Source organism: Pithys albifrons, chromosome 2, assembly GCF_047495875.1.
Source record: "Pithys albifrons albifrons isolate INPA30051 chromosome 2, PitAlb_v1, whole genome shotgun sequence".
NCBI lineage: Eukaryota > Metazoa > Chordata > Aves > Passeriformes > Thamnophilidae > Pithys > Pithys albifrons.
In genome coordinates, this window is record NC_092459.1 from 18,224,830 (window position 1) to 18,250,257 (window position 25,428).

At 40.7% G+C, this 25,428-nt stretch overlaps 1 long non-coding RNA gene across 1 annotated transcript; it reads right to left on the reverse strand.

Moving 5' to 3' along the window:
- LOC139668280 (uncharacterized) lies at nucleotides 1–24,348 on the reverse strand. Its single transcript, XR_011697018.1, has 3 exons — nucleotides 24,317–24,348; nucleotides 8,450–8,550; nucleotides 1–225 (listed from the first exon to the last, which is right to left on the reverse strand). It is a non-coding gene; the product is annotated as an uncharacterized lncRNA (long non-coding RNA).
- Between the last annotated feature and the right edge of the window lie 1,080 nt (nucleotides 24,349–25,428).

Sequence of the window (25,428 nt, forward strand, 5' to 3'; positions counted from 1 at the left end):
TACTATTTTTATATTTAATAAAGAAGTAGTAGAATATACATTTTTTCACCTTTTATCAAAATAGAGTATTTTATAAGAGATTTTTCTGTATTGCAACTACATCCACAGTCTGTTTTAAAGTTGTCCTTGTTTCTCTGTGAAGCGTTGACAGGCCATCACGCACACAAATAGAAATCTTGTCCATGATACAGTATATCTTCATGAAGATTTGTCTAACAAATATCCCTAGAATTAAAAAAAAATAAAATAAAAAAGTGCACCTAAATAATTTACTGTATGATGTCATTTCATTACACTGCATTATAAGTATCCTGTGCAAGTTTTTGAATACAAACATTGCATAATACCTGAATTACTTTTAAGAGATCGCGGTACATTTCAATACAATAAAAACAATAATTCTAGTTCAATGCAAGGTGACAAAAGACCTAAAAAATTGATTTCAGGATAACTCAGATGGATTTTATTGAATCTGACCCTCAGTTATAGAATAGAATCATAGAATCATAGAATCGGTTGGGTTGGAAAAGACCTCCAAGATCATCGAGTCCAACCCTTGGTCCAACTCTAGTCCATTTACTAGATCATGGCACCCAGCGCCACGTCCAATCTGTGTTTAAAAATCTCTAGGGATGGTGAATCCACCACTTCTCTGGGCAGCCCATTCCAATGCCTGATTACTCTCTCTGTAAAGAATTTTTTTCTGATATCCAACTTAAACTTCCCCTGGCAGAGCTTAAGCCCGTGCCCCCTTGTTCTATTGCTGAGTGCCTGGGAGAAGAGACCAGCCCCCGCCTGGCTAGAACTTCCCTTCAGGTAGTTCTAGACAGTGATGAGGTCACCTCTGAGCCTCCTCTTCTCCAGGCTAAACAACCCCAGCTCCCTCAGCCTCTCCCCACAGGGCTTGTGCTCCAGTCCCTTCACCAGCCTTGTTGCTCTTCTCTGGACTCTCTCCAGCACCTCAATATCCTTTCTGAACTGAGTGGCCCAGAACTGAACACAGTACTCAAGGTGTGGCCTCACCAATGCAGAGTACAGGGGAAGGATCACTGCCCTGGTCCTGCTGGCCATGCTATTTTTGATACAGGACAGGATCCCATTGGCCTGCTTGGCCACCTGGGCACAATGTTGGCTCATGTTGAGCTTCCTGTCAATTAGTACTCCAAGGTCCCTTTCTGCCTGACTGCTCTCCAGCCACTCTGTGCCCAGCCTGTAGTGCTGCATGGGGTTGTTGTGGCCAAAGTGCAGGACCCGGCACTTGGCCTTATTGAACTTCATCCCATTGGAATCAGCCCATCTCTCAAGTCTATCCAGATCCCTCTGCAGAGCCCTCCTGCCTTCCAGCAGATCTATCACTGTTAAGGCAACAGCAGGGTCATGGTGTTGCTTATGTAAGACCCATGGGTAAAACAAGCTCTTAGCAGTGAAGGATTCTTCTCAGAGACATGGCTAATATTTATCTGCTTCTGGTGGCACTCCAAAGGCACCAGATACTTTACAAAATAGAAAGGAGTATCTTCTGTTGCTGGACAGCTTCTTGATGAAGTTCATTGAAATAGAGGAGAGCTAAGGCAAGGAGGAGGAAAAGGAGGCATCCCAGCTGGGAAATGCAGTTAAGCAAACCTGTATCATGTGTTGTTCCAGCTGGCTTCCAGAAAGGAAAAGCATGCTCACATATCTAAGATAAGGAACACCACAATAAGGAATGACCCCAGAAGGGCTCAGAGTTGCTTATGTGAGATCCAAGGGCACAAATTAACCTGTGGAGGCTTTTTCATCGGGCATAAAATCCATAAAACCTGTTGAAATCTCTAGTAGGATCTCCATCCTAGGAAATATTCAAAACTTGACTGCATCTATCCCTGAGTGACATGGTCTAATATCAAAGCTGGGTCTGACTTTGAGTTCTTCAAGAACTGGATCAGGTGATCTGAAGAGATACCTTTGCATGTTAAATTGTTGTGCGATTCAGTAAAAAAGGAAAGATGGCTTTATTTATTCAGCCAGATCTCAACACAAGGTCACTAGGCACCTGTTCAGATTACCTTTTGCAAGCATGGTGCCTCCAACAGCAAAGGTGGGTGCACTCTGCTCACTCCCTTGAGCAGCCATGTTTAGCACAGGGATGCAAACATACCAGAAGCATTACAGTTGTGGGGTTTGTTTATGTGTAGGGGGTGATGCATGAGAGCAAGGGAAAATCAGTCAGGTGGGACTACTTGCAGGGATAAGCCCAGGGACAGCTTTCTTCTGCTTTCTGCTGACAAAGCACAGAATTAACAGCTTGGCTGGTCTTGGCTGAGTCAAGGACTAGGTTGGGAACTGTTTAAGACTCCACGGCTTTAAGCTAATGACCTGAATTCCATCAAAAAACCTTGTCAGAGTGTCCAACCAGTCTCAGCACAGCAGTTGCTCTGTGCTGTCAGAGTGCAGCTCCACTTCACAAACAGTCCCCAGCCTTTGGCCACAGCATGAGCGTGCAGATGGTTATAAGGTGCAGGCATCGTGCTGAGCACATAGCGGCAGCCTAAGCTTCAATGTGGTGAAAGAAAAATGACTGTGAAGCATGAGAGCAGCAGGGAATGGCAAATGATCTCCCCAGGGGTGGATGGCAGAGGTTTGTATCCCCTGGATCTTGATCTGATGGTTCCAAGAGACACCCTGGGTCTGAGACTCAAGGGGCAAAGCTGTTGCAATCTGGACCTGGCTGCCAGTACAAGTTCCTCCTGCTACCTCTGCCCAGCCTGCCCATCCTGTCACAGCTACTGTCTAAACAGTGGCCTGGGGCAGCAATATGACTCAGAAACAAGGCTTGTAGCTGGCTTTAAATGAGTAGCTGTCACACCAGCAATGGTGTGGAGAGTCACTCTGCAGAAGAGGAAACTGAGGCAGGTTACTGATAAAGCTGATTTAAAAAGGGGAAATTAATGGGTGAACCTACTCTGTGTCCAGGCAACCCCGAGAGTTCCTTGGAACACAGATACACGAATTAAAATAATAAAAATTTTAAAAATCTGCACATTACTGGTCCTGTGAAATAGTGACAGTCTGAGTTCATCTTTGAATGAGTGCCCAGTCCCATACATGACTTTGAGGTAAAATGGCAAAAAAAGATGAGTAAGTTTTTTAGTTTCCTCACTGGAAAAATATTCCTTTAGGTCACAAAGTACTTATTTACTAAGTCAATACTATGACAGTGAGATTTACAACCACATCATTAATAACACTGATTGACAAAGAACTTCCTGAAAACTCTTTCAACTCCAGACAAACATGATATATGAACAAAAGAATGCAGTTATGGATTTAAAGATGAACGCATGTGTTTGGAGCAGCCGTGGGGAGGGAAAGGGGGAGGAGCACATGAAAAACAGCACCTGATCTCTTTTTCCCCCTCCAGTATTGACACTGATTTGTATTTGTTTTGAAGAGTTGCTTCCTGGTTGCTGAGGGTTCTTTTGATCTCTTAGAGGATGAACTGGAAAGGGACTCATTTTTTGGAGAACTTCCACAATTCTTTACATTCAAATGGTCTTATAATAATCACATTATTTTGTCCATACTGAATGAACTAGATGGTAGTTCTCCTTGGATTTAGGTTTGTATCATCTTAAAAATTTTCCCTGTCGTCTGAATGCATCCACTCCACATCTATCCTGCAGGAATTGTGAGGTGAAAAGGGAGACCTTGCTGAAGAAAAGTGCCATTACTACAGTGCTCCTTTTATTGAACTGATTTTGTATTTCATGAGTCTTCTGTTTGTGCCTCATAATGGCTGTGGGATTTTATATTTATTGGTACCAATGACACTTGGTCTTCTTTTTAATAAAACAATTTTCCATTGTAAAATGACCTTATGTCCAAGGAGAAAGTTTAGTAGGTCTCAGTTAATTTAGAGAATTTTTTTCTCATGAAAAGAAGGTCTAATAAACCCATTTCTTCTGCTTTTTTAAAATTCGGGATTTTTAAGGGTTTTTTTAAACTTCATAGTTTAGATTTATTTTTTAATTTTATATCATATTTAGATGCCTTTTACACTGTGCTTCCTGCCATGTGATTCTGACATTACCAAAATATTGACTGAATATTCCAGAATATATCTTACTTAAATTGTAAAGAAACATGAAATTTAATTTACATTTTCTGGCTATCTTTAATATTAGACTCTTTTGCAATTACCTGCAGCTGCTGAATCTACTAGTTTCTTTTATTCTGCAGGTTTATGCTGAAACTTTAAACAGTTCCTTACTAGCCCTGTTCCGGTAGATGAATATAAAAAAAAAAACCCAAAACATTTCCTCTGAAGGCAGCACCTGGGACTTTCTGTATAGTCAGCACAGAGAAGGAGCTACTTAGACCCCCTGCGGGGAGTTCTTGTGTGTCTTTCTTTTGTGCCTAGCCTGAAGAAAAGCAAGATTTGTTGAGAAGGGTTGTGGTTTTTATGGGACTAACTGCGGAGGCTTTCAGAAGCCCCAGCCTCTTTCTTGATCACCTATATAGGCAGTTTGGGTTTTGACTTTGGAGGAGAATTGCCTCATTAAGCAAGTACAGTTTAAGTCCAAACTGAATTAAAAGCCAAGTCCTGGCTGGTGGCGGCAGTAAAAACGTTGAAAACCTCCTCTGAACATGCACAGGAACTGAAGAGAAATGCACAAAGGGCTTTTAAAATAAATCCCAGGGTTTTGCCAGCCTCCTTATTTTGAGGCTCTGTCTCCTACTGTTTGAACACGTGGATTTGACAATGATATAAAAATTGTTCAGCCATGCAATTGTGTCTTACTGTCCAGCTTGCATTCCTTCTCTCAGCTTCTCTTCTGGTAAAGCCTGTGCCTATTGCTGAAGAAGTTCTCAATAAAGTGGGTCTGCTTCACACACTACAGAGCTTGTGCTGCCATCCAAACAGACAAAGACGTCTACTGCAGCTCTGGCAAGCCGTCAGAGTATGCTGATGAACACCTTGGATGGGGCACTTGGACTGCTGCAGGACCTGCAGGTCACCCTTGGTTCTATATTGCAGTGCTGGTGCTTGGGACATGAGCCACTCTGGGGGTGCAGCATCACACCTCCCCGGCAGCAGTGTGGGACCAAGGACGGCTCCTCCTGAGCCACAGAAAAAGATTAAGTGAAGTCACCTGTGTGCGTCTGGTTGATAAGGAAAGCAGAAGGCTCAAGCAGGGAGCATAGACAGTGAGGAAGGGGATACAGGAGAAGACAGTCATTCCAATGTGGTGACAGAGACAGCCTTTGCTGGGACAAGGGGGTTTGAGGCCCCTCCTATAGGTATGTGGCATAGCTAGAGTAGCACCTACTCTGTGTGGTGGCTGTGTAGTACATTCACCTTGAGGAACCATTGTCTAAACCACATCCATGTTGGAGGCCCTATAGGTGTGCAGTGTCATGCAAGTGTTCAGAAAAGGGCAATACCAGCCCCAAAGAGCCTTGGAATAAGTTACACTGGGTAGGGTGGAAAATAGAAGTGGGAAGGGGAAAAAGAAATGTCCAGAATGATGTATGTGGAGGCAGGGTAGATTTGGGAAGTGGGACTCAAATCTTCTGATTTTCTTTAATGATAATGTTCTCTGAAAAATAAAAAAGAATGAAGTTAGCTGCACTCCGTCTCCACCTGTCTTCTCCCTCTTTCTGCTGTGCACATATAAAACACTGAGAATATTAACTACATGGCAGAGGTATCACCAAGTTAATGACTGTATCAATACTGATATATGTAAGAAAACCAGAAGTAAGTCACCAGCATAACAGCACAGCACAAGTGAGCCCCTGTGATGCTATTCTGCCCAAACATCTACACCTATCTGTTTGGGTTAGATTTTGTATGTGTGAATAGGTGCACATTGATCAGACTTGGGTGGGGACTGATGGGCTGGGGAAAGGCTGGTGCAGCCAGGGCACTCCCGGGCAGGCACACCTAAGGCATCTCACTGTCCTGGGTAGAGCTGCACACTCATGGCACCCATGCTGGAGCCAGTGGCAATGTTGTGGGAAATCCACTAGATGTAGATACAGCGTTAGAATGTCACTGATCCCGGAAAATGTGGAATCTGTCTTCAAGGGAAAATTACCTTTCAGTGCCATGAGAGGGGGCAGGTGTTTCTGAACAGAAACTAAAAGCCTTTTGATTATAATGAACTTACGTTTTGTAACAATAACAAGTGTGTTGTTTAAGGATCTTCTAATGACGTCTTAGTTATTTCAACCTGGTGTTTTAGAAAAGCTTTCTTTGCTCTGTTGCATTATGGTTAAGTGCCACCAAATGTCATATTATCTTCCTAAGATTGCCCTCATTCACCCCCCAAAGCTCCTGCCCCCTTGCAACATGGTCACTGAGTTTTGTTACGCAGCTCACCAGGGCAGTGCTGGCGGCAGCTCATGTCACAGGGAACATTAATGTGCTCTTGGGTGAGAGTAAAATATTGTGAAATAAATGATAGGTAAATAATGCTTCTGTCCTGAGGTAATGAGGCTCTTTTTTTGAATGCAGATGAAGAATTCATCAAAAGAAGAAGGCTAATGTAAACTTCTGTTTAAATGGTGCATGAGAATCTCTGCCTGGTTGTACTCTGCCTCGTGCAATAGGGCAGAGCATCAGCTAATGTAAATCCTTCAGAGCTACAGCAAGGTATAGTAGCACTGGACCATGAACATCCATGGGGCTGGCATGGACAAGGAAAATGTGCTGTAGGAAAAGCACCCTGCTTGCAATGGGACAGGTAAAAGAAATAAAAGTCTAATCCCGAGGGCTTGTTAGAAGCAGGTCCACTTTCTCTCTGAAAGGCACTCACTGTTCATATTCTCCATTTATTTTCCAATGAAATACAAAGTTAGGGTAGCAAGTTTGCCCTGCAGCACTTTCCTAGTATCTGAAGAGTAGCAGAAAAGAACATCTAGAGAGGAATGAAAAAATAAAATCATTAGCCAACTAGTAATCTTCTTAAAGATAAGAGAGGAAGCAAAGAGGAAAGGCTGCCTGCAGGCTAATGGTGTTTGCAAGGAGTTGAGCACTCAGGGAGACTCAGAATGAAGAAAATTGGTAATTTTCAAAGGCAAACATCAGATTCAGTGATAACAACGAATCAACAAATGAAAATGCAATTAAAATAGAATCCAATAAATAACTATTGAAAGACATTTTGCAGTCTCCTTATGCCTGCTGATACCTGGTGCCAAGGGCAGTCCCATCATATTCTTGAACACAGGCATCACAGCTCCACACCACCAGCTCAAACAAGGCCAGGAGGCAGGTTTGAGCAATGTCCCACCAATTATACAGGTGTTTAATGGTTAACAGGTTTCCAGGTGGTATTTTGATGTATGATAGATAAAATTTTCCCAAATCCTTCTAGAGCAAGGTTTGAGAGAAGCCACATGCGAGAGCCAGTTCCCAGCAGACAGTATGGGTGTCATTGCATCAGGCTGTTTCCCTCTGCTCTGTCCTCCAACCTGTGCCTGGGCTTTGCACCCACAAATGCCTCCACATGCCAGCACACCACACTGCAGACTTCGCAAACCAACCACCACCCTCCTACCAGATTGAGGACAAAACTGTCACGTTTTTCACATTTATCCCAGACACTTTTATCTGGGATAAAATCAACCTTCCAGGTATATAATATAGAATAATGATGACACAGGGACCCAAGACAAGGTGCTGAGGAGATGCAGGGCAAGCACTGCGTAAAGCACCGAAGATGCTTCTTAACCTTCAGGCCAAGGAGACCAGTTTCCCAACCTGTTTTAATTAGCTAGGCAGAGCTTTAAATCCCAGTGAGGAAATGTACGGTTGCTTTGTAAATTGCCTGGTGGCAATAAAGAGATGCACATGAATAAACTGTGCTCTATGTACAGACTACAAAGCAGGGATTTGGGTATAGTAGGAAATGTTTCTCAGTCTTGAGTTGGGGTGGACCTGCCTCACCCACACTGAGCCGTGTGCAAGCAGCTGCCTGGCAGCAAGTCAGGTCACAGAGTGGAAACTGCCCCTCATACCTCAAGCCAGACTCCTCATTGCACAAGCTGAAAGGTCTCTGGGAAGCATGAGCCACCAACGCCAGTTGGGTTTTTATCATTAAATGGCTTTGGAAAGAAGTACTTTTTCACAAAACAAAACTCTTTGCAATGCAATAAGATTTTTTTAATTTTGTAAAAGTGTTGAGCTACTTAATTTTTTTCATCCAATATTTTGACATAGTGTAACTAAAATAACTGCTAAAATGTTTACCTGCTAAATCTGAGTCTCTGATAAATCAATGGAAAAGACATTAAGAAACGCTATGACAACATCTTCACAAGGAAGCACAAAGAATAATAGCCACAATAAGTGACAATCAGAGAATTTAATTCAGTTTGAAATGTTTGGAATCTCAACACTTACCTTGTAACAACAATATTTTTCAACAAGTTATTCTCAGACCTGCTTTCAGGAGTTATTCACATGCTCAGTGTTTGCTGTTGCCTTCAAAGATTATAATCTCATTCAAGCAGAGACTCATCTTCTCCAATGTTTGCAAAGCACTTGCACAACTTTGAATGTCACTGGAGTTAGAAGCAATAGATCCATCAACACAAAGAGCAAGCAGAAGATAAAAAGAAAAAAAGTCTTCAAACTGCATTTGAGTGAAAACACATGTTTATATACATTTCCAGAATGGAAAGATAAAGTTGGATAATATAATCCAAGATCCATGTAATAATACCATTTAGCATCTTGCAAAGCTCTGGGCTAGCTGTGGGAAGAAGTACACGAGCACATTGCGTCTGTGCCTGTACTTGTGCAGCAACAGTGTGCGTGTACAGCCCTGAGCTCTGCTTAGTGTGGAGCAAGGAGGTGACTGGGCTGGCTATGCAGGCTCACCATGGGGTCCTCAAATGACTAACACTACCCAGACCCCCCGCCTCTGTTTCCCCCACTCTCGTTGCCTGGGCTAAACTGTTTATGGCTTCAACATTGTGTGTGGCTTGTTCATTGCAAAAAACCAAACCAAACCAAAACAAACAAACAAAAAAACCCAATGAAAAACAACAAAAATAACCCAAACCCAAAACCAAAAAACCAACAACCAAAAAAAAAGACAGACATTGCCTGTTATAATGTACTTACTGCAGGAGGGTTTGACCTGTATGTGAACTGAAGCGCATGGCTAAGGAAAGAACATTCACATACACAAAACCTACATCTACGACATTTATGAAGTTGACTGTGCCTTTCCTGAAAAGCTTCAGGGATTCAAAAGTGAGAAACATTAAAACATGAGCAACAGGGAGCTTTTATGGGGTTCAGTGCTGTGTCATGCATCAAAGACCTAGCCAAGAAGTCCTAAGCCATATAAATGCCATGCTTCACTTGGATTAATACACCCTCTGTCTCACAGGGGCTGGAAGGCAATTCAGGTATCTTGGTGCACTGCTGCAATATGCTGGGTGGACATACACTACTATTTAAGAGGGGAAGGATTGGATGGAGAAAGCTATGTAATTTACTTGAGATCCAAAAAATACCTGTGGTGGAGCCAGTCTCCCAAATAGCAATGCACCCAATGCACTCATGCACCCCATCTTCCCTATGTGTCTGTGTAACACCCAGAGGGAGAAGGGGAGAGGTCAGCAAAGCACCCAGCAAAGACGAAGAATACACTGACACCTGCTCTGCAAATTAAACAGTTGGTACTTGAAAACTATGCTTACAATTTGGTGACAATGTCCTCAGTGCTCCAAACACCTTCAGAGACATCATCCTCAGCCTAATCTTTTAAACCTGATGGTAAACAGGCAGGAGAGCTCAGTTCTTTACTTTGTTTTGTTAATGAGATCCAGCACATAGAGAACCCTCCTACTTTTCCTGATCATTTGTCAAATATGTCAATGTCTTATCTGCTACTCAGAGCAGAAAACATCCAAACGTCATTAAAGCCTGCCCTTACTGTACAGGAACAACTGCTTGATGGAGGAGGTCACAAGGGCAGAGGGAGCTTTTATATATTGCCAGGTGAACAACTGAAACAGCACCAACTGGCAGGAGACAAATTTCAACTTGTGACATAAGATGCACAGAATGGGATATAGTTACTGTGCTACTGAGACAAAGAGAACAGATATAAGGGATAAAACTAATGGTTTCAGCAGAAATTGTGGAGCAAAAGACCAGAGGTCCCTTGGCTGGGGCCACCAGGGCAGGAGTGTTTACAGCTGGTGGGTGCAGTATTCCCCAGTCCTTGACTCAGGCCAAGGACCCGGGGCTAAAATAAGTTTATTGAGGTGAGACTACAAACAATTTTCAGCTTGCTTTCTCCTCCACCACGCCACAGCCTTCTCATCCAAGGACCTGCATTGCTTCATGCAGTGCAATTTTGAATGTGCATTCATTTTCCCAAATTCAGTAAGCTTTGGGCTGTGTTTTTTTTTAATTTTTTTTGGAAATTTAACAGTGTTGTTCTGAGTATGGCTGCCTCTCATAAACATGAACTCTTGAGTACAAAGGACTGGATTATATCCACCACAACCTGCCATTCCTAAGTACAGTTAGCTTCTTTCACTCTAATTCCAAAATATGCATCCTGTTGTGCAGTATTAATTCTTTTTTTTTTTTTTTTGCATGAAGTGTGTAACAGATATGGTATACAGATTAAAAAATACCAAACAATTACAAACCACTCATTCAGTTTTCCTGGAGAGGTTTCATATGTGATGAGTCTGTCACATGTCAGTTATTCATAAAACCCCCAATGACTGAGTGTCAAGGTGGAAGAAAAATTACTTGATGCAGAACCTCACCAATTCATGACTGAAACCTGTGGCAGTCGCAGTATGGAGGAGACCCCATTTCAGCAACCTTTTCAGCATGTCTATGTACAGACAGCTGGAGCTTTCCAGCCCTCCCACAAGCACTGGGACCTTCTCTTCCCACCTTCCCACTGCCTGTAACCCTTCTTCCTCTTCTTCACTCTGCATTATTTTTTGCCCTTCCCTGCCTGACCCCTGTCTCCTACTGGGTGCCTGCTTCTATGACTGCTGCTATGGACACCAGAGGCAAGAACGATGGGGGGAAAATCCTACAAGGGAAGGGGAGTGACTGTGCACCATCTGCTAAGGGAAATAAAACAGGTCATCAAGGTCTTGCAACCCACCTCTGCCACTTTAATGGAAACTTTGGATCAAATGCTGACAGGAACTCCTAGGATCCTGTTTGCAGGTGAGAGTCCTCATGAATGTTGAAGATACTGTTTAGTCCAGTTATAGAGTAACCTGAGTGGTGCTAACAGACATCAGTTGCAGGGAGTGGGGACCAGGGTCCTGAAGGCTGACACTGCTCATCATTAGTCACCAAGGTGGTGGGAATCACCAGAAATGCCCACCACTGTAAAAAACATCACCAGAACAATCAATGTCCCCAAAATTGTGGCTCACCTTGCTAAGAAGTGTAGAAAACACACTGGTGGATATAAAGAGAAAATAAATAAGATTGTAAATAGGAGTTGTCATTCTTTTGTCAAAACCTCTGTCTGACATGTACTGCTTAATGTCTGTGTATTTTCTTTGTATGAATGCAGCCATACAGTCCTTACAAAGTTCCTGAATAAAATGAAGGCATAACATGCACTACAGCATGCTGAAGATACATTGAAGATATTTACTACATTCTGCTTATGACGGTGGTGTTTCTTTAACCATCTTTATTCACAATAATTAACTGTTGCTATTGAAATTCTTTTTAGAACTAATTAAAAGTTGTTCTGTACTTCTTTAACAATGTATTTTTAAGGCACTCAATGCTTAATACAAGTTTGCAACCTGCAGGCTCAAGTCTTGTAGAGACTCACACACATGAATAATTCATACACTAAGGAACTGTGGCAATTAACATAAGTAAAACTACTTGAAAAAAGAAAAGTAGCTCATGCTTGAATTCTTTACATGAATTGACCTTAATTTGCTCTTCAGATCTAGACTACTGTCTTATTAGGAAGCTTTCTTGTCTGATTTTTATTTATTTTATACAGGTAGGAAACACAGATTAAAAGGGTCTCCAAACTGCATTAATCTCTTAATTCAGACTGAACTTTCATGACACTATGGACAGCATCATAAAACAAAGAGTTTCTCTACCTCTCTTGTTGCCCCAACATTCAATACTTTCTGTATGACTGCCAGGAGGCAGACAAGATGACTCAAATGCCATTAATGTTTACAAGATGGGACTGTGAAGCCTTAAATCAGTGAGGCTCAGCTGTCATCACATGCATTTGCATTCATAGCAAAAAAGCAAATCCCTGATAGATTTTTCTTAAACAGAGACAAAGCAGAGAAAATTTTAAAGAGCAATGAAACAGAATTCATCTGTCACATTCACAAAGTGCCATACATCTATCTTGCTGTTAAAAACTGTAGGAAAATATCTGATAACAGCAAAGCTCTCCCTGCTTACAAAGTAAACAGTGAAATATAAACCAGATTACCTGTTATGTCAGGAATATGTAACTGTTTTTCAGGGTGGTCAGACATTTTATTCCAGAAAACCTTCACTAATTTCACTGGATTCAAGCTGTAGCAGAATAATGGTGAGATGATGTAGCCTAAGATCCCTTTTACTTACTATGTGCTAGAGAAATGCAGAAAAAGGATGGGTCTTGCTCTCAGAAGTTACAAATTTGCCAGCTGTAGTTGTGACTTTCAGATTTTAAAGAAAATAACAAACCAACAATTTTGAAGCTTTTTGTTTTGATTTGTTTTGGGGTTTGTGGGGTTTTTTTAGGTTTCTTTTTGTTTGTTTGGGTTTTTTTTGTTTGTTTTTTTATTTGAATAATCTACCATCCATTTACTGCAGTCCCAGTCACACCATGAAGACTCACTCCCTTCTCTCAGCACTGGCAGTTCATTAGCACCCAGGTTATTAACCTTCCCACAGGTTGTGAGCCTTCCTAATTTTTCATTATCTCCTCCACTTAGGAGCACAAATCCCCTAATTTTTTTCTACATAAACAACAGACCATGGAATTAAAGGGAAGAAATGTAAATTTAGGACTTTGATCAATGTCTTTGATGCAGTTTAAGAAATTTCATGGACTGAGATTCATTCTAGCACTTCCACCCCAAAAATCCCTTTGTTTCAGACAAGCCCCTCAGCTGAGGACATGTTTTCAATACAGAAGGTGCAGAGTGGCCCACTCCTCCATGGCTCTGTGCATGTGTCATTTTGCATCTTCACCTGGGTTGTGTGGGCAAAGCAATGTCTGTGTCATCTTCTTCAGATTAAGACCCCAAATTATTTTTTCCTGTGTTGTCTCAGGACACATTTGTAAACATTGCAGGACACAGGAATGCAGCCTGGCTTTCGTCTGTACCTTATCGAGATGTCCTGGCCACTAAGCTCTGACAACAGCTCCACTGCCACCCGCTGTCTTGCATCCCCAGCTATGTGTCTGGCTGAACAGAATGGGCAGAGGGGGAAGGTCTCCCTCTGTACACATTGTTTCATGTCAACATCTTCACATTCTGGAAGCAGCATTTCTTCCACAAGGTTTAGCAGGCCCTACCTGCCACTATCACCCAGCAAACTCTGATAAATGTTTCTTTGTTTTTTATTATAAAGTTGTGAGTAAGGCTTTAGGAAAACAAGTTTGGAAAGACATTTAAAAGAAAACCTAAACAATTTACACAGAGACAAGTCTCTCAACATATTCCAAGGTAGCCAAGCCAAACCACTGCTCCGCAGGTGCTGATGGGTTTGGATTAATGAGGAAGGAGCTTTCCAGTTGCACCAGGCTCTCTCATTTCCTTTTCAGTTCTCCAGGACTTTCTTTTTTCTCCCACAGTACCAACCTAGCTTGATTCAAAGAGAAGGCACCACTGATGATGTCTGACTCAATGCTTAATCATGTTTTAGAATTATGTTTTTTCCTTTTAATTCACATGGCCTGAAAACAATTATATATCCAAGGCTAATAGCAATTGTGTGCTTGTGATTTGCACAGCCTGTAGTACTGTCTGAGGTTTTAGTAGAGATACACACCATTTTTTTCAGTATTATTAGCGGGACATAAAAATAAATCTAGCCCTGGTCATTTCTGATGCAGATTAGCCAGTATAATTTTGAGCTTGTCTGGGGTCATACCAACAGTCAGCCTTTGAAGCCTCACTGCCAAAGGGAAGAAGGTGCCCATTGGGTAACCTTGATTCAGGCATCAAATCACATATGATGGCTATGTACTTTTTGCATCAGCTCAAATGCATTTTATTGCATACTGCAAAAGCATCCTCAACACCCAGCTTAGCTTGTTGGGAACATATTGCAGGAGCCAAATAAGTCTGATGGGTAAGGAATAGCTGAGCTTGCAGCCACAGACTTACAGTTCGCTGGGACTTTGCTGTCAGCTTACTCTGTGCATATCTAGTTCAAAGCTGACCTTTTGAAGCTTTCCTCTCCCTTTGTGCTACACTCCCTTGTACTTCGATCAGTGCAGCTGCACAACAAGGAACAAGTGAGGAAGCCTTGTACAGCAGGAACCAGCAGAGTGTGGGTACCTTGAATAAACAAACTGCAAGGAGGGACACAAATCCTGACTGACTTCTTGCACCTCTTGATGAAAGCAGTATATCCTGGCAGCCTGTGTCTCACTGCTCCAGAGGGATTAGCGTAGTGTTTACCTGCTCCTTCCCAGGCCGGGCAAACGTTTGATCTTGCTAATGTGTACACGAGTTTTTGACAGTTCCCATAGCACAACAGGAACCCTCCTTTCTCTCTTGTTTATAACCTTTGAGGACTAACTAGCCTAGCTTCCTGACAGCATCAAAAATGCAGCTCCTTTTAAATTAACTTCCAGGGCAAAAAGGGCTGCTTTCAAGGATCATTCACTGACTGAGTTGGATATTCCCCCATTAGCAAGCATGAGCTTCTTTCAAGGGGGGGAAAGGCCTTTTCTGCTCCAAGAGAATAGGGAACTGTCTGGCTTTCGGAGGTCTTTATGGAAGAAGGATCAGAAAGGTGGCACTGTAGTGCTTACATTTGCACTGGAGGAACAGGGAAACATTTCCCTCTCTTGTGGGACTCCATTTGAGTACTAGCCCACTGTTATTTCTTGCATAGTACTTAATAGTTGTTTCTAGTATAGACTAATGTTCCATTGTCTCCCTGGGCACTTTGTGTAAAGTGACATTTAACCACAATAAAAGCAAGGTGCTGCCAAGACCATGCAGTGGGAGCCTGCAGAACAAAGCTGGGAAAGTTTCCTGGTATAACATGGCTGAAATGAGTGTGGACCTACAGCAGCAAACTATGACCTGTGTATGTCACAACAAGGGCCCATAGCATTGATGCCTGCATAATACTTCTTTTTCTTCCTTTTAAGTTCATTATGCCTGTCTTTCTCCATATACCTGAATAGGGTTTGTATGAGTTAGGTAATGATTCAGCAGTGAGTCATGTACCACAACCAAATGCCTTCCCCCAGTCCACACAACCAACAATGTCCAGCGCATGGGTAGTAGATTCACTGTTAAATCAGGTAGCAGCTTGGAGAGCCCTCTGGGATTGTGTGGTGGGAAGTGAGCAGGGCTTTCCACAGAGATGCTGACATGTAGTGTCAGAACATTAAAACTAAAGAATAAAATAGGCCTGTACTACCACTTTCACACTTTTTCAAATGCTGATCATAAAGAATGAACAATATTAAAAAAGTAAATTAAAAAACCCTCCATCTGCTTTTTCCAGTAAGCTGGAAACACTGTTGTTTAAATAAAAGCTGAAAGAGGAAACAGAATTTTGCAAGCTGTAATACCCCACATTTTTAATGGCTCCACTTATCTGGAACTTATTTTGGCTTGGCACTGCTGGTGTAACTCCACTTTTTAAACACCAGCATCAGCATTTAAATTTATCAGGCTCTGAGGACTATCTGTTGAGATAAACTCACCCTACCCATTTACAGCATTAATGGACTCTCAAATAAAACTGATGGGTCCTTTGCAGTGCTAAATTAAGCAACAACAGAAGATTCACACTGTGCATGGTCACTCCCCATGCAAGTAAACTGAATTCCCACAGCTCCATTTCAGGTTCTAAAAGGTTTGGTGAATGGAAAACAGCAAGATAAGTCTGTTTCCTTTCACAACTAAAAGTCATGTCTGGGTTTAACTCACTGATCCCCATTAAAAATCCTGGTATTAATTTTCTCGACTTGAGATGGGAAAAAAGAAGGAGGGACAGAGACCAGAACTATTTCTAGTCTTTAAGTTATCGACTTACATCATCGCTGCTTTTTCCCTGAGTTTGCACCCTGGGGTTAGAAGACTAAACAAGAAGGAGGCCAGGTACTGGTTATTCTGTGCCTGCTCCAGAAGCACAAGCTGAGATGAAGATGCCTTTTTGAGTCCTCATTAATGTCCTTGGTGAGTTGGAGGGTAAAACCTGTAACACACACACTCTTATTTTTCATGTTATAGTTTTACTCAGAAGCTTTTATGTCCATTTATCACACTGGAAATGGATGCATAGAAATTTCATGTTACAAATCAGGAAGAAGTAATGTATTATATTCACATAGGTAAAAGGAGAATTAAAATGTCTCCTTTTACCTTGGATTCTTAGAACACTACCTTTCTTCAAGGAACTGCATGTCCTAGCCTGTATTAGCCATAGTAGGCATGGCAATGTGCAGTCCATCACACTTGGAATCCTATAAATACTTTACCAAGCAGCAAGCACCCAAACTGTCCAAGCTGCCTTTTCATAAGTGGTTTTAACACTTCCTGGGGCCAAGATACATAAAGAAATTAACTATTTAAATGTGACACAATGATTTTGCAAAAGACAGCTAGCAATTATCATTATGTAAATCTGGATTCCTATCCTTACAACTGGCTCAATATCACTCCTCTGGCTTAAAATTGATCATATTATCTGTTTTCTACACTACTTGATTAAATTAGTTTCTTTTCTTTGGGAGGCATTCACAAAGGACTCCTGTTTCTACTCAGTCTGACTTTTGTCTGGGTGCCAGATAACTTACACAAACTAACCTGTTGGTGAACTGTTGATTTAGACTGGCAAACTGAGGTGCGTGGCCTGGCTCCAAACTGCTGATTGGAACCCTCCCAACAGGTCTCCTGTGACAATGAGCAAACATCACACTGAGGTTCATATGGGTACCCTCAGGTATTGGCCAGTAACTTATTGTATGGCTGCAGACTGAGTTTGTCACTTGGCCGTTGCAGTGCTGTGCAGGCTCTGCCAGTGTGGCCATTGTGAAAGTACAGCTTGTACTTGCCAAAAGGATCTTCAGCTCACTCTAAAATTAACTACAAGTGCACAACTTGTCTGCCTTTTCCAAATCTGCCTTTTGCCAGCCTATTTTTTTTAACTGAAGGTTCATATTCTATCAGAAAAATAGCAAAGAAACATTTCTTGTAGAGACAAGGTTAAAAAACTCATTTACTAACAGACATTTGTAGCTTGGCTGGCTTTAATGAAGTGACATGTCAAAACAATAAATATTAAAAGTGAACACAAAGATTGATGGTAGAAGAAAGTTTTTTCATTAGAAAGCATCAGAAAGCACTTGTAGAGAAAGAACTCCTCTTGAATTCTGTCAAAGTCTGTGTGAGGTCTGTGCATGACTATGAATTTTAATTTATGAACTAAAAGAAAAATATTCATAAAGGACCTTGGAGATATTTGTTATTGATCAGAAAGAATGAGAAAAGGAAGGAGGGAAAGTAAGAACATAGTAATGGGTAGTGAAACAGCAGAAGCTGAACTGAAAGAATGATTCTTGTAAAAGTCATCTGATAGAAAGTATGGTTAATGAGTTTCCATGTAGTAAACTAGGAGATACCACTGAGAAACTACTGAGCAATTGATGTACAAGAAGTTCAAGAAGTCCAGACAAGAAAAGCTGAGAATTGGAACTACTGTGCAGAATGCAAAAAAGAATACCGTAGAGAAAACCAAAACACAGTCAAAGAGCAATCAAGATTAGCATTGACAATAACAAAAAAAGAGAAATACACAGTAGACTGCTGTAATCTCTTCAGTACTGTTGATGGTATAGAAAATGATTCCTCAAGATTACTAGAAAAGATATTAACAGTACAGAAAGATAAATACTATAAAAGAAAATAGAAAGTTTTAGTTTCTAGATATCCATTAGACATGAAAATCAGATATTTGGTTTGATAGCCAAGCAGTTTGTTTGCAACTGAGAACAACGAAAGGATTTGTATCCAGTCTTGTTAAAACATAAGGCTATCATAAAAGCGCTGGCCATAAAAGGTAGTCTTCCTTCATGTGGGGTTAAACTAACTTAGAAAGATTAACAAAAGGAGTCCATATTAAAGACTATTCAGTTCCAGAAGGGAAATCTGTAGGATATAAGAAGAGATAATAAGTGATGAGGAGATCAGAAAATTGAAAGAGACTGATAAAAAAGTGCTACTCTGACCTTTATAGCAAGAAAAAAGATGAAACTGTAAAGAAGGCTCCTAAAATTGTTTAGGTAAATAGCCACATAATAAGTAAAAAACCCAAAACACCAGGACAAAAGATCTATTCCAAAATTCAATGTTACTCATAGACCAATTCTATCAGCTGAATCTGTATCTCTGTACAGTTATTCTGCAATGCTACAGGTAGCTTCAAACTCTGCTGTGATATTTAATACATTTAATGGATATGCTGTTGTTCTCTTTTCCTGGAGGACAGGAAATTTTGCTGGATTACAAGTCCATTTTAGACTCCGCTTCAACTAACAACACTTATTCAAAATGTTTGAGATGTTTCTGTAACTTTGCTTTGCCTCTTTCATCCCATAGATCTTGGACAGAGTCCTTTCCCCTGTCAGGGATGATGCTAGAGCATACTTTCATAGCTTGTCCCAGCTGTCTTTAAAAAAATATGATGTTCTTTTCCACCAATGGAATAGAAGGAGGGCAATCAGTTGCAAAGGTGTAGAACTCAATCCAATCATGAGCTCAGGTGGGACTACCTAGAACCCTCAACATTCCCTTTTAAGTCCTTTCTCATCTTTTGCTGCCTTCTGGCTTTGCTATATAATAAGGATCTTACTGTTTTGAAATATTACAGGTTTCTGCTACTCTTTCAACACTGCCCTGAAACTACTGAAGAGAGAGACCACAGTAGCAATTTACACAAATGGTGGAAGCACAAGTTATAGTCCCCGTTTTCTCTCAGTTTCACTCATAGTTCAATAATTCATATATACTCAATATTTTAAATTACTTTCAAGTTCTATGACTAATAGGGTGTGGAGCTGTAATTTACTTATATGAATGTTTCATTACTTCCTTTCCAGTGAATTTGAGGAAGGTATCACAAAACTTCAATTCCTTAGCACTTTAACAGTGATCCAGTGACTGAGATGAAATTCACTTGAATTTAACATGTAAATTCTGTGCATCTTCAATAGAGAAAAGATTGCATTGTCGTTTCACTTATCATTACCTTCCATTTACAAGGAGTGTTTCAGATGCATTTGGATAAGGTCCCAGTGCAAAGAAGAGCAAAATATAGCATGTGAAACATCAATTATTAAAAGACAGTATTCATTACAATAGATGTAGTCACTAGGATTACGTCTCAGAGATGTGCTCAGAGACACATGTTAGTCTTGATTTACAGATACTAACTGATGTACTGATATTTAGACAGAGCAGGTACTGGATACATTAGGAGTGGTATTAAAAAAGCACCCACTAAGACTCAATAAAAAAAGGAAAAGAAATGTGATTTATTAATATTTTATTCTCTACCATTAGGGCTGCCATGTTGAAACCCCATCACTTATGTTTTATCAAAAAGACCTATCACTTCTGTACTGTAGCATCTTAAAAATTTACAAACTTTCCAATATTTTGTTTCCTTCTATTCCTTCCTCACTCCTAATTCCCTATTCCCTCCTTGCTACCCTTTCACTGCTTCCAAAGCTAGTGCAGCTCTTGCCCTCTCAGAAAGACCCTCTGAAAATCTTTATTGACTTGTGCATACCTACAGCAACATTAGCCCAGCTCTCTAGCTGGGTCAGAGCACCTTATAACTTCTTCCAGAGGGCTATGGCTGCCAGAATGTATGTTCCATATAAATGCAAACCTCTACACGCATCACACAGTTTACATCCACCCTTCATCTGTCAATGCAAAAGCTCCCCATTGCTCCAGCTCTTACTCATGGAGCAAGCACCCCCAACTGCAGCAGCCCACAGTGTCTTATCTCAGAGCTTATGAAGACTAGCCCCAACAAGTCAGCTTGTGAATGCCAATTCCCCAGAACTGTTTCAAGGAAAGGCAAATCTGGAGACCCAGGATATACACACCAGTTCCCAGAAAAGATTGACTCATCAAGGGAGGGAGTTGCCAGTGCCTTTTTTTAAGAACAGGCTGGACAAAAAACTGACAGGACTGGCAGAGCCAGAGATACATAAACCTGCCTTTGGGCAAGGGGAGGAATTCTCCTCTGCTTTATATCATGTCTAGGTACACTGATTTTTGGCATCTTTCTTAAGCCTCCCCTTCATGCCCACACTAATTTGAATGATGAACCATCAGAGAGATGCTGGAACAGGAATCAGGATGTGCAGGGCATGTTTTCTCCTTCGGTATTGCCTCACTGTTTGACCTTGAGCTTCTCACATCCCTCTGTGATAGCCAAGTGAGTGCATCTGCAAATAGAGCTCATGGTAATTCATTTGATTCACAGTGCTAAGATTTTGGATGACAATCAACGTGGATTTTCACTAAAAGATTAATCAGGTAAAGTAAGGAGAAAATAAATTCTAGCTTATATGAAGAATTGTTACCATATAATTTGAAAAGCAATCACAGAAATATATGCTTACATTGCATAAAATGAAACTGGGCTCTGCAGTGCTTTTTGTATTGACACACCAATGTATTGTCCAACACGTTTTATTTTCATTGAAGTAACCTCCAAGAATCCTTCCTGAAACTGTGGGGTGACTCACAAGAAGTAGAGAACTGCCACCATTTTGATTAAATTCCCCTTGAGATAGAGCTGGCATGTCTGAAAAGCAAACTTTCTGGGTTGTTGGCCTCACTCTCCTGCCCTGTGCTGCTCTCTTTCCCAAGTGAATCCTCATTTTTCCCAAGTGAGCCCCAGTGACTTTGACACAAGTATTCAGAATATGCACAGCAAGGAACCTTGATTGTGCAGTAGCATTTTAAAGTGGTTGACTTTTCCACATATTTCTCATTATAAGGACTAAAATACCTTTGAGCATAATACAATCCCTTGTGGGGGGAAAAATGTTACTTATCTCCACAATTTTTTAAAGAACAGGTAGAAGTAAAGAGAAAACAATCCATATGCATAAATACCTTTCAGTCAGATGAAAATGCACCTATGTGCAGCCTTTGTAAAAAGCAGGCCTAGCAGTCAGTAATCAGAAATATAAATTCAATAAAAATGTCTATGTGTACAAGTTGATAAAGAAGAACTGGTGTTCCCTGGCTGTACACAATAAGATTGTGCTTCAGACTGAGTTAAGGGCAGAAGTAACTTATTTGCATTACTTTCTTACTGTATAACCAAACCAAATTTTTAGTCTAAAGGGCTGAAATATTTGTATCAGTCCCACAAGCTTCACAAGGACAAAATGTGATTGTACATATTAAAGAAGACTATATTTAGCCTCAGTATTTTCCTTTCTAAATCCTCTCCTAAATGGATAGATCTGTTCCAACACCCCATCCTTCTCAGCTCACTGCTGTCTGCTGGACCACTGCTGGCCTCCAACCCCTTTTTCCCCTCTCCCAACTTGATGCTGGAAAGCACCTCATTCAAACATGGCTGAAATAGCAAAATAAGGATGTTTCTGAGTGGACAGTGAAAGATCTTTGAACATCTGATGCAACAGGAGCTCTGCGCCCCCCTGAGGGCTTCACCCATTTACATTCATCCATGTTAATTGTGGGCCTGTCTCAGGCCATCCACTAACAAGCTCCTATCAAAGCAGAATTAAGAAGTGTATTTATACTGTAATTTCATGTTATAAAGTTGTAGCTTAAATTGATTATTTTTGCAGAGCCAAATTATGTTGTGTGAAACTACACTAGACTCAACATCCTCTCCCAGCATGGCTGGGCAGCAGCCACTACCTCGTACTGTGTCACTGTTCATTTCCCAAAGAAATATTAAGTGGGAATGAAAATCGTAACAAGAAACATGAATCCTGTTCAGCCTCAAATCCATTATTTAAAAAAACTACCTTTTGCTGTTGATCAGTAGCTCCAGCACCCAAAGTTAGCATAGCTGAAAGTCAGAGTCAGATGCAGAGTTCATGTTTTATTAGCTACATTTGCTTGCTCCAACCACATCAGAACTCATGCTATAAGAAGACATGAGATAAAAGCAAAGGGTGAGTGTGAAATAGGGAACGGACACAAACTTCCTGCATTTTCAAATGGTGTGGAAATCTAAAATTACTTAAATGTTTGTTTTTGTCAAAATTTCAGCAATATGAAGCTGTTTGGGTTATATTTGGGTTTCTCTCTGCATGAGGCCAAGATGACTGTAGATCCTCTTCTTTTTTATATTTCCTTTATTCTGGTAAAATTAAACAATTCTTTAAAGAGATTGTCTTCCTTTAAAATGCACTGTCATTTGGGCATTTCTGAAATGGCACATGCCAAGCTCTGGTGGGCCCAAAATCAGAGCTGATAAAGAAGGCATTAAAGCCCTGTGCAGAATGTACTTGAAGTCTTGTCTGCCTTTTTTTTTTTCCCCATGGTATTTTAATGTAGAAGGATGCAATCTATGCAAAAGTTTGACAATGGAAACTTTACTAATTGTGTTATTAGTCCCCCCAGCGAATAAAGCAGACAAAAATTATAAGGTTTCTAGAGTTGCACTGAAACATCTGTTTCTCCTTGGTTAAAGGAAAGAATAACAAAAGCTGGACAGAAATGATTATTAAACAATTACTTTCCACTTTACATTCAGTCAATTTGTGTGTTTGAGAAAAAAGTTATTTCCATTTTAAATTTCTATGTACTTATCTTCTGAAATGCAAAAGCATCCAGATTCTGAATTTTTCATCTTCTTAAATATTTGGATCAGTGCCCTAGGCTCTGTTTTTGTCTGTAAGTCCTGCTGATCATTCTAGCATAATTACCGCACCTTGGTTTCATTTTCGTGTTTATAACTTGTTAGTTGTCTGCAAATGGAAGTCCTTGCTAGTACCTTTTGCATCTCTCTTTTCTTTAGTCCTCACTGTACAATTGAAGCCTGGAAAACTTTTCATCTGAAATAGCAATAGAGATACAAATCTAATTTAATTCAGATGTCAAAATTGTGCAGTGGAATTATATGCCAGAAGCTGTGGTAATTTCTCTTCTCTGGAATGCTTCTGTCTCATTTAAAACATTAATTTAGAGCCTGAGGCCCCAGCCCATGCTACACACAATATTCTGGGCTGAAAATTAAGCTCTTAACTAACAAGTCCTTGCTGCCAGAAAGCAGTATATTGTTGATGTCTGCATGTTTTGCAGCTTTAATCCAACAGCACATTGCACTGCAGGCAGATACTCCTATTTAAATGAGGCAACTCAGGAGGGAATGTGTTATTATTAAATATGTATAGCAGCAAAGAAACATCCTGGCTGTGTTTTTTTCTAGTGCTTTTGTATAGGTATAATGCTGTGATTGATGTTTCTATACCCATGTGCTAATAGCCAAAGAGATTTTCAGATTCTCATGAGCCATTGTAGAAGATCCAATTCCTCTACATTCACCTAAGTGTCATAAAAGCAGTAGAAGGATGGCTGATCCTGCACTAGATCTTAGGCTAATACAAGCTTGCTTATTCTTGGTAATGGCATTCTCAGCAACTGCAGGAGGAGTTCTATTAAAATGTATTTGGCCAAACAGATCAGATTTTCAGCCATGTGCAAATCTCAATTAAAATCCTGGTTTAGACCTTCATTATTATCTAGTAAAAGGTGTAGACCTACTTCCCAAAACTGAAGGAAACATGTATCTGCACTGTATCCACAAAATGCAGGCTTTTCATTGTTCTCTCATCTTACTCTATTGTTGCTCAACTGAAGAGAGTTTTCAGTGTTTCCTCTGGAAGCAGACTTCCCAGTGAGACTTGAGCCCACTTCTTACACCTTTTGTAACAAAGACTTTTCAGTCCATGCATTCTGTTCTTTCCTTTAGCTTTCAAAGAGCAAAGCCTTTTTGATAGCAGTTTTCTGGGAAAGTAGGTAAGATTCACAGAGTGACCCACAGTGTGAATGTATCTGCAGATAATCCCATGAAGAAGAGAGACTTTCTTACCTCAAACCCCTCTCCATGATGTTGTCCTAATGTGCACAGGTACAGCCTGTGCTCCTACCCCTTTCTTTCCGTTCATGGTGAATTTCGTAACTCTGCATCTGGAGGAGCTGCCAGGATGGCCTGATCTGCCTCTGCAGCAGTTGCAGAAGGTAGGTGCAGAAGAGACAGCCTCCAGCATAGATCTGCAGTTACAGATGGCTACAAAATCCTCCAGTTCACGGTGTTGTGGGAAAGATCCCCCTCTACCTGAGTATACATATGGCTCACATATCTCAAAATATGGGTAAAGTAAACCTTCTTTGGACAGTTTTATTCAGCTTTCTTCATTAAAGACTAAAAATATAGCATGAATGCATAAGAAAGCACTATCTAACTAATGAGGTGAAAATAAACTTGTTTTAATGAGATGGATGTAGCTGTTTGATTATGCTCAGTCATAATTTTCTCAACTCGATCTTAACTTCCCTTCACATATCAAGTTCTTACTATATAAAATCATATTTGCTTTCCTGTGTTCATTACTGCTGCAGCTTTCCAAGTTGCTTTGTAACTTATTGTAATTCTCCTGTGGGCGAATCACCCTTCATGCTGGTGTCTTCTGCCAGGAATTATTTTTGTGTCCTGGTGCACTTTATTGAACTGTATTCTTCCACAGAGTGACTGATGACTCTAGTAAAACTGAGAAGTAGTTTATGACCAGTAGAAAGTTTTCTGTGACAGAGAAATAACTTGAAGGTCTGTGACAGCTTTGGAGGGCTCTAGCCAGTTTAAGAACCAAACAGTTTGAGGAAAAGCACATAACACAAATATTGTGTCTCTTCAGTGTCACTTTTACTTTACTTCCAGGGTATTTCTGGGAATAATGCCAGACAAAGGTAGCATATACACCTGCCACAGCTGAGAATAGAGTGCCAAGTGACTCCAACTGGGATTGGCTCAAGAGCTGTGGCTCCTGCCAAATACTCTGTGAATAAAAGACTGCCTTGGATCAGTTCAAACAACACTAGAAGACTTTGTGTAGGACTGACATTGCTGAAGAAAACTGCTTTTCTGGTTTTACTTTTTGCTGTACAAGTGTCACTCTTTCAATGATCATTTCTACGCATGATTTT